This window comes from Triticum aestivum, chromosome 6A, assembly GCF_018294505.1.
Source record: "Triticum aestivum cultivar Chinese Spring chromosome 6A, IWGSC CS RefSeq v2.1, whole genome shotgun sequence".
In the NCBI taxonomy this organism is placed as follows: Eukaryota; Viridiplantae; Streptophyta; class Magnoliopsida; order Poales; family Poaceae; genus Triticum; species Triticum aestivum.
Window position 1 is genome coordinate 387,322,999 of NC_057809.1, and position 12,064 is coordinate 387,335,062.

A 12,064-nucleotide genomic window follows, 5' to 3' on the forward strand; every position below is an offset into this window, starting at 1 on the left:
TCTGGTGCAGAGGCGTTGAGCTGCCTCCACATCACCGTTCATATCCGCCCTCGTCGATTCCTTCAACAGGGCGCGCGCCTCAAGCATTAGCTCGCGACGCTTCTTTTTCATCCTGGCAGCCTCCCGCCTTAGTGCCTTCTTCGACTGCACAGTTTGAAACTGCGCAGGATCCTGGGCTTGATGGATGTAGACCTTCTCGCCAAGCTCGATGACGACCATGGGCGGCATCGATCCAAATTGGATCATCACTGGTTCCGAGTTGCTGTTGCGGGAGAGTCCACCTGCATGAAAGAGATCTTGATGAGCGGAAATCCTCGCTTTCGCCTTGTCATGCAGCATGTTGTGCAGGTTGGGAGACGAGCGAAGACGATTCAGACGACCAGAATGAAGCAAAGATGGGAGGAGAACCAGGTCCCACCGGGCGTGCCAATTTGTTTGACACGAGAAAAATCTTATGAACACTCCGGAAGAAGGGAAGAGAAGGAGTATGGATTTCTCTCATGCGTCGGGGAAAAGAAAAATGCGGGCGTGCCAGTGTATCGTAGTACACAAATAAAAGGGGTACGGGAAACAAGTATTTCATTAATCTCATCGGATAAACAAAATTACAAGATCCCATAAAAAATGGTTGCGCTCCGTGGCCTACTAGCGCGGCCTGCCTGACTATGGCGATATGCGGTCTCCTGGTTCCCGGGGCCTCGAAAAGCTCCCGGTTAATTACTCCCGCGGGTTGCTCCGCGAGATACCTCCGATTAAGCCGTGTGGTCGTCTTCGTCGTCTTCGCTTCGTGTTCTCCATGCATGATGATGATGGTGTGTGTGTGTGGTGTGGGCGGCGGCAAAGCCCGTGTCCTCGTCGGTACACGTGCCGCTTAAAACATGGCTTTGTGCTGGCCACGTTCACCCTCGCCGTCGCGCCTCGTCGGTCTTGACAACGTTGATATAGTCGGTGTTGAAGTTGCATGGGTCCTGCTCAGCTCGGACTTCTTGACGATGTAGCGGCTTCGTCGGGTATGCAAGGGGTTGCCTCGCGGGAGTATTCTTATGGAGACCGGTGTCGGTGTATAACCAACACTCGCTCGTATCGGCAATGCCGATGTGGTTGGCGCCTCATCTCGGTTGGATGCCGTGTTTACGGTAGTCCTCCAAGACAAGGGTACCGCCTCACGGGGCCATCGGGAGTTAGTGTTGGTGAAGTCACGTCGCCTCCTCGCTATCACGCATCTTCTTCTTGGCCTCCGGGTCGTGGAGAGCATCATGTGGCACCATCTTCTCCTCCAGGTCACGGACAGCACCACCTCCCTGCTCCGTGTTGCGGGCAGCACCAAGGGTGTGTGTTATCTTCTTGGCTCCGTGTTGCGGCTCCATCTTGATGAGGTAGACATTGGTGGTGATGTCCCACGAGCCTCCGGTCCATCTTGATGATGTTGATGTTGGTGGTGTCCTCCTTGCGAGCTCCATGCCACGATTCTCCGCGGTGCCGGGCTGACGATGTTGGCGACGGGCGTCGTCTTGGCGAGCTCCGCGCCGCTATCCAACGCGGCACGGTGGCAACATCGTTGCGAGCCTCCACGCCTTTGTTATCCATGTCGCCGGCTTGACGAAGAAGACAACGGGCGTCGTCCTAGCGAGCTCTGTCTCCGTCCTTCATGGCACCGGCTTGATGAAGAAGAAGTCAGGCGTCGTCCTAGAGAGCTCCGTCTCGCCTTCCTCCGCGGCACACGGCGGAATCCCTGTGAGCTCCATGTCTCCGGGCTCCAGCTTGACGAAGTAGATGTTGGCGGCATCCCCAACGGGCGCCACGCCTCCGTCCTCTAGCTCCAGCATGACAAGTGGATGGCGGGCGTCCTGATTGCGAGCTCCCCGTCATGATCCTTGCGACACCGGGTTGATGATGTTGACATTGGCGTCATGTTGGCGAACTCCATGGCGCCATCCGCCGCGGCACGACAGCGGCATCCTCCCGAGACTCCACGCCTTCGTCCTCCATGGCACCGGCTTGATGAAGTTGACATTGGCGTCATATTGGCGAACTTCGCACCGTGATCCACCGCGGCACGTCGGCGGCATCCTCGCAACCTTCAACACCTTCATCCTCCATTGCACCAGCTTGATGAAGAAAACGAGGGCATCGTCCTAGCGAGCTCCATGTCGCCATCCACAGCGGTATTCTCGCGAGCCTCGCGCCTTCGGGGCTCCAGCTTGACGAAGTAGACGTCGTCGGCCTCATCACCAAGGGCGGCCACCACAAAGGAGTCCAACGGGCTGCGCGCCGGCAGCCCCATCGACACGCCATTGTCTTCCATGCCTTGGTGAAGTCCGTGAGTAGCTTCGTCTTTGGTGAGCTTAATGAATGATAGCACCATCGAAGTGTTGCAAGTTTACGAGATCCACCGCACCATCACCGTGCTGTTCATGCATGCAAAAAAAGTAAAGGACGAAGGAGAGATTAGATGTTAATTTTACCGTCCGGGAACATCAGCTTGGCGGCGTCCATGTCACTGGTGAGGTTTGCCTTTAGCTGCGTGCGCTTCGCCGGCGTCCTCGTGTGCCTCGAGGTGGCCTCCCGATCTTTGGTTCTCTTGCGTCTCGCCGGCCGCGTGCGTGATTGTTATCTGCGTGCTTGGGTTTTGGTGTGTACGAGATGCCGGTGACCTGGTGGTTGGATCCCACGGTGCCTCCTCTGGCTGGGTATTTATAGGATGTCAGGCCTAGGGCGCTGGAGGCAGCCGTCAATTTTCTTTCCTTATATGGTTCTTCATCTTGACGCCCAAGCTGCACAACTAAAAGGAAAGCTCCAACACATATCTTGTTATTTTATGTATGCCTTTCCGGTTCCTTTCTTTTGTTTCCAAACGTGCTGCACAAGAACGTGCTGGCTTTGCCTTATTCCATGTATATGTGTACGGATTTAATCCAATGGAGCACGCCCGCGGGCTCATCACCGCGAACAACGGTCGACCCATGCGATATAGCCCATACGGATTCAATATAGTTCTGGGCCAAATAAACATTGTGTGTATTCAAAGAACATATATACGCGTGCTCACCGGCCCGCCGTAGTTACTCAAATACGTATGTATTTTTCATATACACGCATGGTATTTCGGTACGTACATACTCGAGCCTGCCGGCCGGCCGTAGATACTCAGAGACATACAAAATACTGTATCGTTATGTATTTGACATTGCATGCAGAGATTGACACGTGACACGGTATGCACATGCATGTGCACAACTAGTCCATCAACCCAAGAGATGTGCACAACCGAAGGATGAATACTATAATAATTGCTATGATCCCGTTGATTCATTTGAAATATCCCTTTTTGATGAACTTGATAATTGCTATGCTTGTGGCCAAGATGCCAATATGAATTATGCTTATAGGGATGAACTTTCTGTTGGAAATATGCCCTAGAGGCAATAATAAATTGGTTATTATTATATTTCCTTGTTCATGATAATCGTTTATTATCCATGCTAGAATTGTATTGATAGGAAACTCAGATACATGTGTGGATACATAGACAACACCATGTCCCTAGTAAGCCTCTAGTTGACTAGCTCGTTGATCAATAGATGGTTACAGTTTTCTGACCATGGACATTGGATGTCGTTGATAACGGGATCACATCATTAGGAGAATGATGTGATGGACAAGACCCAATCCTAAGCCTAGCACAAAGATCATGTAGTTCGTATGCTAAAGCTTTTCTAATGTCAAGTATCATTTCCTTAGACCATGAGATTGTGCAACTCCCAGATACCGTAGGAGTACTTTGGTTGTGCCAAACGTCACAACGTAACTGGGTGGCTATAAAGGTTCACTACAGGTATCTCCGAAAGTGTATGTTGGGTTGGCACGAATCGAGACTGGGATTTGTCACTTCGTGTAACGGAGAGGTATCTCTGGGCCCACTCGGTAGGACATCATCATAATGTGCACAATGTGACCAAGGAGTTGATCACGGGATGATGTGTTACGGAACGAGTAAAGAGACTTGCCGGTAACGAGATTGAACAAGGTATCGGGATACCGACGATCGAATCTCGGGCAAGTACAATACCGCTGGACAAAGGGAATTGAATACGGGATTGATTGAATCCTCGAAATCGTGGTTCATCCGATGAGATCATCGTGGAACATGTGGGAGCCAACATGGGTATCCAGATCCCGCTGTTGGTCATTGGCCGGAGAGTTGTCTCGGTCATGTCTGCATGGTTCCCGAACCCGTAGGGTCTACACACTTAAGGTTCGATGACGCTAGGGTTATTAGGAAGACTTGTATGTGATTACTGAATGTTGTTTGGTGTCCCGGATGAGATCCCGGATGTCACGAGGAGTTTCGGAATGGTCCGGAGGTAAAGATTTATATATGGAAAGTTTTTGTTCGGGTTCCGGGAAAAGTTCAGTTTTTTCCGGTATTGTACCGGGAAGCTTCCGGAAGGTTCCGGAGGATTCCGGAGGTCCGGAAAATGTTCCACCACGTCCAATACAGCAGCATGGACTGTAGGGGGGCGCCCTAACCTTAATGGGCCAAGGGCACCAGCCCCCCCAAGGCCCATGCGCATGGGAGAGGGGAAACCCTAAGGGGGAGGGCCTCCACTTGACTTGGGAGGCACTCCTCCCCCCTTGGCCGCCGCCCCCAACCCTAGATGGGATCTAAAGGGGGCCGGCCCCCTCTCTCCCCACCTATAAATAGTGGAGGGGTGGGAGGGCGGCCACACCCTTGAACCTGTCGCAACCCCTCCCCTCCAATACCTCTCCTCCTCCGCGTGAGCTTGGCGAAGCCTTGCAGGAGAACTGCCACTCCATCACCACCACGCCGTCGTGCTACTGTTGGACTCTCTTCCTCAACCTCTCCTTCCTCCTTTCTAGATCAAGGCGTGGGAGACGTCTCCATTCCGTATGTGTGTTGAATGCGGAGGTGTCGTCCGTTCGGCACTAGGATCATCGGTGATTCGGATCACGACAAGTACGACTCCATCAACCCCGTTCACTTGAACGCTTCCGCTTAGCGATCTACAAGGGTATTTAGATGCACTCTCCTTCCCCTTGTTGCTAGATTACTCCATAGATTGATCTTGGTGATGCGTAGAAAATTTTAAATTTCTGCTACGATCCCCAACAGTGGCATCATGAGCTAGGTCCATGCGTAGTTTCTATGCACGAGTAGAACACAAAGCAGTTGTGGGTGTCGATATTGTCAATTTACTTGCCGTTACTAGTCTTATCTTGATTCGGCGGCATCGTGGGATGAAGCGGCCCAGACCGACCTTACACGTACTCTTACGTGAGACTGGTTCCACCGACTGACATGCACTAGTTGCATAAGGTGGCTAGCGGGTATCTGTCTCTCCCACTTTAGTCGGATCGGATTCGATGAAAAGGGTCCTTATGAAGGGTAAATAGAAATTGGCATATCACGTTGTGGTTTTGGTGTAGGTAAGAAACGTTCTTGCTAGAAACCTATAGCAGCCATGTAAAAACTTGCAACAACAATTAGAGGACGTCTAACTTGTTTTTGCAGCATATGCCTTGTGGTGTGATATGGCCAAAAGGATGTGATGAATGATATATGTGATGTATGAGATTGATCATGTTCTTGTAATAGGAATCACGACTTGCATGTCGATGAGTATGACAACCGGCAGGAGCCATAGGAGTTGTCTTAATTTATTTATGACCTGCGTGTCAACATAAACGTCATGTAATTACTTTACTTTATTGCTAAAGCGTTAGCCATAGTAGTAGAAGTAATAGATGACGAGACAACTTCAGGAAGACACGATGATGGAGATCATGATGATGGAGATCATGGTGTCATGCCGGTGAAAACGATGATCATGGAGCCCCGAAGATGGAGATCAAATGGAGCAAAATGATATTGGCCATATCATGTCACTATTTGATTGCATGTGATGTTTATCATGTCTTGCATCTTATTTGCTTAGAACGATGGTAGCTTAAATAAGATGATCCCTCACTAAAATTTCAAGAAAAGTGTTCCCCCTAACTGTGCACCGTTGCAAAGGTTCGTTGTTTCGAAGCACCACGTGATGATCGGGTGTGATAGATTCTAACGTTCGAATACAACGGGTGTTGACGAGCCTAGCATGTACAGACATGGCCTCAGAACACATGCAATACACTTAGGTTGACTTGACGAGCCTAGCATGTACAGACATGGCCTCGGAACACGGAAGACCGAAAGGTCGAGCATGAGTCGTATAGAAGATACGATCAACATGAAGATGTTCACTGATGTTGACTAGTCCGTCTCACGTGATGATCGAACACGGCCTAGTTGACTCGGATCATGTTTCACTTAGATGACTAGAGGGATGTCTATCTGAGTGGGAGTTCATTAAATAATTTGATTAGATGAACCTAATTATCATGAACATAGTCTAAATTGTCTTTGCAAATATGTTATAGATAAATAGCTCACGTTGTAGCTCCCTGTTTCAATACGTTCCTAGAGAAAGATTAAGTTGAAAGATATTGTAAGCAATGATGCGGACTAGGTCCGTAGTCCGAGGAGTGTCCTCACTGCTACACAGAAGGCTTACGTCTTTGATGCACCGCTCGATGTGCAAACCCCTACAACGTCGTCTGTGGATGTTGTGCACACCTGACAGACACATCCTAATGACTACTTGATAGTTTAGTGCACCATACTTTACGGCTTAGAATCGGGATTCCAATGATGTTTTGAACACCATAAGACATATGAGATGTTCCAAGAGCTGAAATTGGGATTTCAGGCTCATGCCCGTGTTGAGAGGTGTGAGACCTCTGACAAGTTCTTTAGCCAACAAGATGGAGGAGAATAGCTCAACTAGTGAGCATGTGCTCAGAATGTCTGGGTGCTACAATCACTTGAATCAAGTGGGAGCTAAAACTTCCAGATAAGATAGTGATTGATAGAGTTCTCTAGCCACTATCACTAAGCCACTAGATCTTCGTGATGAACTATGACATGCAACGGATGGAGTTGATCCCGGAGCTGTTCGCGGTGCTTAAGACTGCAAAAGGTAGAAATCAAGAAAGGAGCATCAAGTGTTGATGGTTTAACAAGACCACTGGTTTCAAGAAGGGCAAGGGCTAGAAGGGAAACTTCATGGATGGCAAACTAGTTGCCGCTCCAGTGAAAGAACCCAAGGTTGAACCCAAACCTGAGACTAAGTGCTTCTATTGTAAGGGGAACGGTCACTGGTAGCGGAACTACCCCAAATACATGGTAGATAAGAAGGTTGGCGACTTCAACAAAGTATATACGTGTTATTAATGTGTACCTCACTAGTACTCCTGGTAGCACCTGGGTATTGGATACCGGTTCAGTTACTATTATTGGTGACTTGAAGCAAAAGCTACGGACTGAAGGGAGACTAGCTAAGTGCGAGGTGACGATGTGTGTTGGAAGTGTTTCCAAAGTTGATGAGATCACCATCGCACGCTCCATCTACCTTCGGGATTAGTATTGAACCTAGATAAATGTTATCAGGTGTCTACGTTGAGCATGAATATGATTAGATCATGTTCATTGCAATATGGTTATTCATTTAAGTTAGAGAATAATGGTTATTCTGTTTACATGAATAATACCTTTCACGGTCACGCACCCTATGGAATGGTTCATTGAATCTCGGTCGTAGTAATACGCATGTTCACGCCAAAAGATGTAGAGTTAATAATGATAGTACCACTTTCTTGTGGCACTGCCGCTTAGGTCATATTGGCGTAAGATGCATGAAGAAACTCCATGTCGATGGATGTTTGGAGTCACTTGATTTTGAATCGCTTGACACATGCGAGACATGCCTCATGGGCAGGATGACTAAGACCCCGTTTTCAGGTGCAATGAAACGGGCAAGTGACTTGTTGGAAATCATACATGCTGATGCGTGTGATCCAATGAGAATTGAAGCGTGCGGTGGATATCGCTATTTTCTCATCTTCACTGACGATTTGAGTAGATATAGGTATATTTACTTAATGAAGCACAAGTCTGAAACGTTTGAAAAGTTCAAGCGATTTCAGAGTGAAGTTAAGAATCATCATAACAAGAAGATCAAATTCCTATGATCTGATCAATGAGAATTACCGAGTTATGAGTTTGGCAAACACTTAAGACATTGTGGAATTGTTTCACAGTTGAAGCCACCTGGAACACCACAGGGTAATGGTGTGTCCGGACATCGTAATCGAACCTTATGAAATATGGTGCGATCTATGATGTCTCTTACCGATCTACCGCTATTATTTTGAGGTTATGCATTAGAGACAGCTGCATTCACTTTAGATAGGACACCATATAAGTCTGTTGAGACGACGCCGTATGAACATTGGTTTGGCAAGAAACCAAAGTTGTCGTTTCTTAATGTTTGGGGCTGCGATGCTTAAGGCTTCAGCCGGAGAAGCTCGAACCCAAAGCGGACAAACACATCTTCATAGGATACCCAAAGGTGACAGGTGGGTATACCTTCTATCTCAGATCCGAGGGAAAATTGTTTGTCGCTAAGAACGGGTCCTTTCTCGAGAAGGAGTTTCTCTCGAAAGAATTGAGTGGGAGGAAGATAGAACTTGATGAGGTTGTCGAACCTTTACTTCAACCAGAGAGTGATGCAACACAGAAAGATGTTTTCTGTGGCGCCTACGTCTATTGAAGAGGAAGTTAATGATAGTGATCATGAAGCTTCGGATCAAGTTGCTATCAAACCTCATAGGTCGACAAGGATATGTACTACTCCTGAGTGGTACGGTAATCCTGTCTTAGATATCATGTTGTTAGACACCAATGAACCTACGAGATATGGAGAAGCGATGGTGGGCCCGTATTCCGACAAATGGTTAGAAGCCATGAAATCCGAGATAGGATCCATGTATCAGAACAAAGTATGGACTTTGGTGGACTTGCCCGATGATCGGCAAGCCATTGAGAATAAATGGATCTTTAAGAAGAAGACGGACATGGGCGGTAATGTTACCATCTATGAAGCTCGACTTGTGGGAAAGAGTCTTTTCACAAGTTCAAGGAGTTGACTACGATGAGAATTTCTCACCCGTAGCGATGCTTAAGTCCGTCGGAATCATGTTAGCATTAGCTGTATTTTTCGATTATGAAATCTGACAGATGGATGTCAAAAACAAGTTTTCTTACCAGTTTTCGTAAGAAAGAGTTGTATGTGATACAACCAAAGTTTTGTCGATCCTAAGGATGCTAAAAGGTATGCTGGCTCCAGCGATCCTTCTATGGACTAGAGCAAGCATCTCGGAGTCGGAATATATGCTTTGATGGAGTGATCAAAGCTTTTAGGTTTATACAATGCTTACTAGAAACTTGTATTTACAAGAAAGTGAGTGGGAGCACTACAACATTTCTGATAAGTATATGTGGATGACATATTGTTGATCCGAAATAATGTAGAATTTCTAGAAAGCATAAACGGTTGTTTGAAGAGTGTTTTTCAAAGGAAGACCTGGATAAAGCTGCTTACATATTGGGCATCAAGATCTATAGAGATAGATCAAGACGCCTGATGGTACTTTCAAAGAACACACACCTTGACATGTTTTTGAAGGAGTTCAAAATAGATCAGTCAAAGAAGGGGTTCTTACCTGAGTTGTAAGGTGTGAAGTTGAGTAAGACTCAAAGATTGACCACGGCAGAAGAAAGAGGAAGGACGAAGGTCGTCCCCTATGCTTTTGTCATAGGCTCTATACGGTATGCCATGCTGAGTACCACACCAGATGTGTGCCTTGCCACATGTCTGGCAAGAGGGTACAAAGGTGATCTAGGATTGGATCACCAGATAGCGGTCAAAATTATCCTTAAAGGAATAAGGAAATGTTTCTCGGTTATGGAGGTGATAAAGAGTTCGACGTAAAGAGTTACGGCGATGCAAGCTTAACACCTATCCGGATAGCTCTGAGTAGAGATACCGGATACGTATAATGGAGCAATAATTTGGAATAGCTCCAAGTGGAACGTGGTAGCAGCATCTACGATATAAAGTTTTGCCAAATACACAGGGATCTGAATATGGCAAGACCCGTTGACTACAACCTCTCTCACAAGCATAACATGATCAAACCCAGAACTCATTGAGTATTAATCACATAGTGATGTGAACTAGATTAGTGACTCTAGTAAACTCTTTGGATGTTGGTCACATGGCGATGTGACCTGTGAGTGTTAATCACATGGCGATGTGAACTAGATTATTGACTCTAGTGCAAGTGGGAGACTGTTGGAAATATGCCCTAGAGGTAATAATAAATTGGTTATTATTATATTTCCTTGATCATGATAATCGTTTATTATCCATGCTAGAATTGTATTGATAGGAAACTCAGATACATGTGTGGATACATAGACAACACCATGTCCCTAGTAAGCCTCTAGTTGACTAGCTCGTTGATCAATAGATGGTTACGGTTTCCTGACCATGGACATTGGATGTCGTTGATAACGGGATCACATCATTAGGAGAATGATGTGATGGACAAGACCCAATCCTAAGCCTAGCACAAAGATCGTGTAGTTTGTATGCTAAAGCTTTTCTAATGTCAAGTATCATTTCCTTAGACCATGAGATTGTGCAACTCCCGGATACCGTAGGAGTGCTTTGGGTGTGCCAAACGTCACAACGTAACTGGGTGGCTATAAAGGTTCACTATAGGTATCTCTGAAAGTGTCTGTTGGGTTGGCACGAATCGAGACTGGGATTTGTCACTCCCTGTAACGGAGAGGTATCGCCGGGCCCACTCGATAGGACATCATCATAATGTGCACAATGTGACCAAGGAGTTGATCACGGGATGATGTGTTACGGAAGAGTAAAGAGACTTGCCAGTAACGAGATTGAACAAGGTATCGGGATACCGACGATCGAATCTCGGGCAAGTACAATACCGCTGGACAAAGGGAATTGAATACGGGATTGATTGAATCCTCGACATCGTGGTTCATCCAATGAGATCATCGTGGAACATGTGGGAGCCAACATGGGTATCCAGATCCCGCAGTTGGTTATTTGCCGGAGAGTTGTCTCGGTCATGTTTGCATGGTTCCCGAGCCCGTAGGGTCTACACACTTAAGGTTCAATGACGCTAGGGTTATTAGGAAGACTTGTATGTGATTACCGAATGTTGTTTGGAGTCCCAGATGAGATCCCGGACGTCACGAGGAGTTCCGGAATGGTCCGGAGGTAAAGATTTATATATGGAAAGTTGTTGTTCGGGTTTCGGGAAAAGTTTGGTTTTTTCCGGTATTGTACCGGGAAGCTTTCGGAAGGTTCCGGAGGTCCGGAAAATGTTCCACCACGTCCAATACAGCAGCATGGGCTGTAGGGAGGCGCCCTAACCTTAATGGGCCAAGGGCACCAGCCCCCCAAGGCCCATGCGCATGGGAGAGGGGAAACCCTAAGGGGGAGGGCCTCCACTTGACTTGGGAGGCACTCCTCCCCCCTTGGCCGCCGCCCCCAACCCTATATGGGATCTAAAGGGGGCCGGCCCCCTCTCTCCCCACCTATAAATAGTGGAGGGGTGGGAGGGCGGCCACACCCTTGAACCTGGCGCAGCCCCTCCCCTCCAATACCTCTCCTCCTCCGCGTGAGCTTGGCGAAGCCTTGCCGGAGAACTGCCACTCCATCACCACCATGCCGTTGTGCTGCTGTTGGACTCTCTTCCTCAACCTCTCCTTCCTCCTTGTTGGATCAAGGCGTGGGAGACGTCTCCGTTCCGTATGTGTGTTGTACGCGGAGGTGTCGTCCGTTCGGCGCTAGGATCATCAGTGATTTGGATCACGACGAGTACGACTCCATCAACCCCGTTCACTTGAACGCTCCCGCTTAGCGATCTACAACGGTATGTAGATGCACTCTCCTTCCCCTCGTTGCTAGATTACTCCATAGATTGATCTTGGTGATGCGTAGAAAATTTTAAATTTCTGCTGCGATCCCAACACTTTCTATAGTTACTTATGTTAAGAATGAAATTATTGCTATTGCACCCACACATGATAGTCCTATTATCCTTTTGAATTCTCCAAACTACA